This window comes from Aplysia californica, unplaced genomic scaffold (genome assembly GCF_000002075.1).
Source record: "Aplysia californica isolate F4 #8 unplaced genomic scaffold, AplCal3.0 scaffold00160, whole genome shotgun sequence".
Classification (NCBI taxonomy): Eukaryota; Metazoa; Mollusca; class Gastropoda; order Aplysiida; family Aplysiidae; genus Aplysia; species Aplysia californica.
The window spans coordinates 568,631-573,528 of NW_004797430.1; positions in this window are offsets into that span (position 1 = coordinate 568,631).

Genomic DNA, 4,898 nt, shown 5'->3' on the forward strand with positions numbered 1-4,898 from the left:
TTGCTCTTCTTTCCTATCAAATATCTATCATCCTCTTGCCTCCTTCTGTTTTCAGGTTTATTTATTACGCTCGGTAACATCTCTGACGCTCGGTTCGGCCCCTACCATTCTATTACAGTCCTGTTCCGGGACAGACCCGTCCCAAGTTTGAAGTGCCACTGGTCGGAGTGTCTTTAGGCCATTTCCAAAGGGGGAATATTAACATGATCTTATGTACAGTAGAATTATAAATGGGCTGATTTATCAGTGTCATGCTCATACTGTGCCGGAACAACAAAGGGGGAACTGCTGCTTTTTCTTTCCTCTTCTTTGCTGTCGTCATTTTTTCCTCTACTTATTTTGTATGTTTGTCACTCTCTTGTGAACTGCTAGACTTTGTTCTTTTGAGGCTAGAGAGGTGAGCAGAGTAAGCCTGATTCCCTGTTTGGGCTTCTCTGTTGACACTCACCCCTTAGCGCTCATATGACCTATGCAGTTGGGAGCGCCGTAAAACCTTGCTAAAACAAAAAAAAAACTAAACCTATGAACTGGAGTGGAATATACCACACCTATCGAGACAGGACATTATTGTCGCACTGAGTCCCGAGAAATTGTGAATTGCTACAAAATTCGATGGGAGAGGAGGGATAGTATCGTTTGTGATTGCAGAGAAATAGAGCCTCCTACCGCATTAAACAAAACTGTCCCAGACTTGGTGGCGCCTGCAGTTAAGTTCGTGGCGCTTGTACTGATGTGTTAAGTTAACCTCATTTTCTACCTCTCGATTCTCAACTTTTTTCTCTCTACTGCAGTCGCTCGTTGTTTCTAAACTATACAGTCTATTGTATCAAGTGTTGGAAATCTCATCAAAATGGACGTTGATCCAAATTAGACTGAAAACACCGTATTCGTGAAGTGGAAAATAAAGCATGTTTGTACAACAATGTTGATGGTGACTATACTATTGTAACCGAGATGTAAAAGCCAAGGCATGGTCTGAAGTATGTCAAATGACCCCCTAGGAAAAGGAAGGCCTGTCTGATCAAGACAGAAAACTCAAAGGTAGATAGTATGGTCGTCAAAGCTTTCGTTCGATGCTCAATCTGTAGTAGCCAGGGGAAAAATAGGACAACATCCGAGGTCACCATCAAACCTATAGAATTGATCCTTGAGTAATCTTTGGGCCATTGAGGGATGCACCCAGTACTGTTTTCTCTCTCTCTTTTTCTCTAACACGAAGCACAAACAAATGCAACCTCGATTTCATACATCTAGAAAATGCAATCCGGGTCCAGTGCAGAAGTAGGCCAACACTATGAAGGCAGTATGTCCTGGAAAAGTCCTGCCCTGGTGCGGTACCTGTTTTGAAACGGAAAAATCGACCGAGGGACAAGACAGATCGGTCCCGGGACAGGGCTGTGTTAGTGCGATAGGGGCCGTGTGACAGTGTCCTTGGGCTACATTGTACCATAATATCAAAATTGAAACTTAACCACGCACACTCGCAATACACAAAGTGCCACACTGGGGGTGTCATTTAGAGGTGGGCTCCACAGTCGAGAGTTCGGCCTTAAATTTCTTTCTTTGTTTGTTTGGTTTGGTTGTTTTTTTGGTTGTTGTTTTGTTATTGTTTTTTGGGAGTGGGTGAGTTGGTTTTTGTTTTAATGAGTTTATAAGGTTCTGCACCTACTTGATTCTTCTTATTGGGGATAAACATTGTAAGTATAGAGATTCCAGCTATAAAATAACCTTACAAATTTGAAAGAGGTGTAAAATGCTTACAAAGCCAGCATACCACTATTTTGACCGAATCTTTTGACTAGGCCACATAACGAGACCCGCTGCCTATAAATCAACAAGAACCAGAACCGTGCAACGGAAGGAATAATCGTGGAGAAAAGATGACATCTCTTCTGCAAACAGAATGTGGCATAATAGTATGTGGCAATAATATCATACAGGCGAGCGCAGGGGTTATGATCAAGTTCGTGGGATCGCAAACAACTCTCTCTCTCTCTCTCTCTCTCTCTCTCTCTCTCTCTCTCTCTCTCTCTCTCTCTCTCTCTCTCTCTCTCTCTCTTTCTTTCTTTCTGTCTCTCCCGCCCTAGATCGGAGTGACGAGGCCCTGTACGCATTACAAGAAAACAATTCTGGCCGAAGAGTCAATGACCCCTGCCCCCCCCCCCCCCAAGCAATGCAGGCCACCCAAAGTGAGGCCACCTTGCTATGTCCAATCATTGTCACAGGCAACACGTCGTGCCTGTTCCGTACCTTTGCAATTACCGCGCCATCTCTGATAGTTGACCTGGCGGGCGTCTGTAGTGTAGTGGCCAGGCGCTTCCTCGTCGTTCACAGAAGACTTGAAGAGTTCGATTTCCATAATGTGGGGAGGTTTTCTTAATCGAGTGTATCCATCTGTCTGCTGGAACGTTGTATCCTTGTCAGCCCAAACGTTGGCCTTAATAGAAAGGTTTAAAGCACTTCGTCTCATAAATTTTACTTCTCTAAATTGTGTCAGTGAGGGTTTAAAGCATCTCTGCAATTAAATTTTACTGTCCACCGGTGTTTGACAGAGGCGCGCTTCCTGGGGCTGTGTACGAGTAATTTCGCTACCTTAAAATTACAAAGTTCTATCTGACATTTTTGGCCATTTTGAGTTACTAATACCATAAGGTCAAAAACCAAATTTTCTGTCTGCTCTTTTAGAATCGTACGATTTTTCGGAGTCGTTATCAAGATAATGGTCAAAGAATTCCATTCGAAAAAGCTTGACATGCAGTGAAAAGCAAACATTTTTACGTCAAATTTCTCAAAACTAGGTAGGCTACTGAGCAGATAGAACATTATAATTCTAAGGTATAGCGATTTAGAAAAGGACATTTGGGGTCTCATTGACACTGATCTTCATCGTAGATGTTTAACCCCTTCAGTAACAGTTTAGAAGATCACCGGTGTCTGTGGTGCAGCGGTTAGGTCCTTCCGCTGTCGCATGCAGGAGACCGAGTTCGATTCACGAGTAGGGAGATTTTCTATCAACTCTCTGCAGGTATGTGGTATCCCTTTCATCCCTTTCAGGATGGGTTGGTTGCAACAGGCAGGGTCGAAGCCCAACTGTTACATGATCTATGTTTTGAAAAATGAAGGCATAAAACACCAACATTAAAACTGTTTTACGTAACAGTTTAAACCGTGAGGAGGAGGGCTGCTATGACCCATCGTGCCAATGCCGTCTCAGGCTGATTGGGGCACAGGGTGGGGACGTCAAGTGTAGCGACTAGCATAAAAGCCCAGTACTAAAGTTCTGAAACAAGAATAAAACGACCCATCAATGAAAACCCAAATTATTATTTTTTTGGAGTGAAAACCTACCAGCGAAGTAGTGACCTGCCCACAAAATCTCTATCTTTTACAATCAGAAATTTAGCAGAAAGCACCAAGTGAACAGCCGCCTCTCTTTGACATAACGACCTGTGTCCACAAAGAACCTGATCAAGCCGTTCGCCCAGCAAGGTTCAGAAAGGACACCTGCACACATGATTTGAAAGTTTCAAGTTTACTCAAGACGCGTAGTTCGCTAACCAGGTCGGGAAGTACACAGCGCCATTTTGGTTGACCTACATGTAGCGTACAATTATAGAATCCAGTGCAAATGGTTTTGGGCTTTCTCTTTTATAGTGACAACGTAAAGAATTTGAATTACATTAGTGGGTAGTCTGGTTGTTGTTTTTTTACAAACACAAAAATATGGAAGCAAATATAAAACGTGCACCGATGAAAAGAGTTACCAGAACTCATCTCACTGGTTTCAGTCTTCGGAATGTCACTGAATGTGGTGTAAAGGTGAGAGTCTCCATCGTGGCTAGAAACTGGAGTTCGAGATTGCCACGCAATGGTGAAGTCTATTTAATCGACTGTCTCAGTCTTTCTGGCTGGATACTGTAACCCTTTCAACCGGGGTTGACCCTGACAGGCAGTGTCAAAGCATTCCGCTACTTAAAAGCTCTGAATTGTGCCGTAGAGGTGTTTAACGTCTGCTATAACCAGATTATCCAACGGTGAAGGGTCTTTACAAATCCGCGGCAAGCTGTTTAAAACGTCCTAAACTCAGAAGGCAAACATTTTTTCAGGAGAGAGAGAAACAAAAACCTTCCGCTCTTTGAACGATTTATGCCTTCTTTATGTACATTTTCTTGCTGCTTTCAACACTCAGAATTGCAGATTAAGAAACTGCAATATTATTTTTTTTCCCCTCAAAATTTTAGGTTTTGGAACCTTGAACAGATAACCGACGGAATGCTCTCTCTCTCTCTCTCTCTCTCTCTCTCTCTCTCTCTCTCTCTCTCTCTCTCTCTCTCTCTCTCTCTCTCTCTGCAGAATTCCCCTCCCTCCGGGCCATGCACAGACTTCCTAACATCACTGTGAGAGAACACGCTACAACACTGTTAGCAGTTAAAAAGTTAATAGCGCTAAGTTCTGGTTGACCTCCTGCTGCTGTTGTTTATTTCTGTTTTGTTTTTGTTTTTGTTTTGAGGTTGTTAAAGTTTGACACCACGCTTGAGACTTAACTTGCTAAGGAATTCCCAGGGCGGAGTATTGCTCCGGTAATGAGACACAGCACAGAGTTAGAACAAACATTGCGGCACTGGACGAGAAAAGTCAGACAACATACCTATGCTGTTGCTTACCTTGCTTTACGACGGACTCGGTCCTTTTTTGTATTGTGTCTTGTTTTCTTGCCGGGTATGTTGTAAGTTACCTAGAAAATGTGTCTTCATACAATCATATGGAAGTTGTTATGCTTCAATTTAAAAAAACAACCAAAAAAAACCCAACATGAAACGGGAAAATTGTTTTGGAAAGAGATGATGATGATGATGATGATGATGATGATGAGGAGGAGGAGGAGGAGGAGGAGGAGG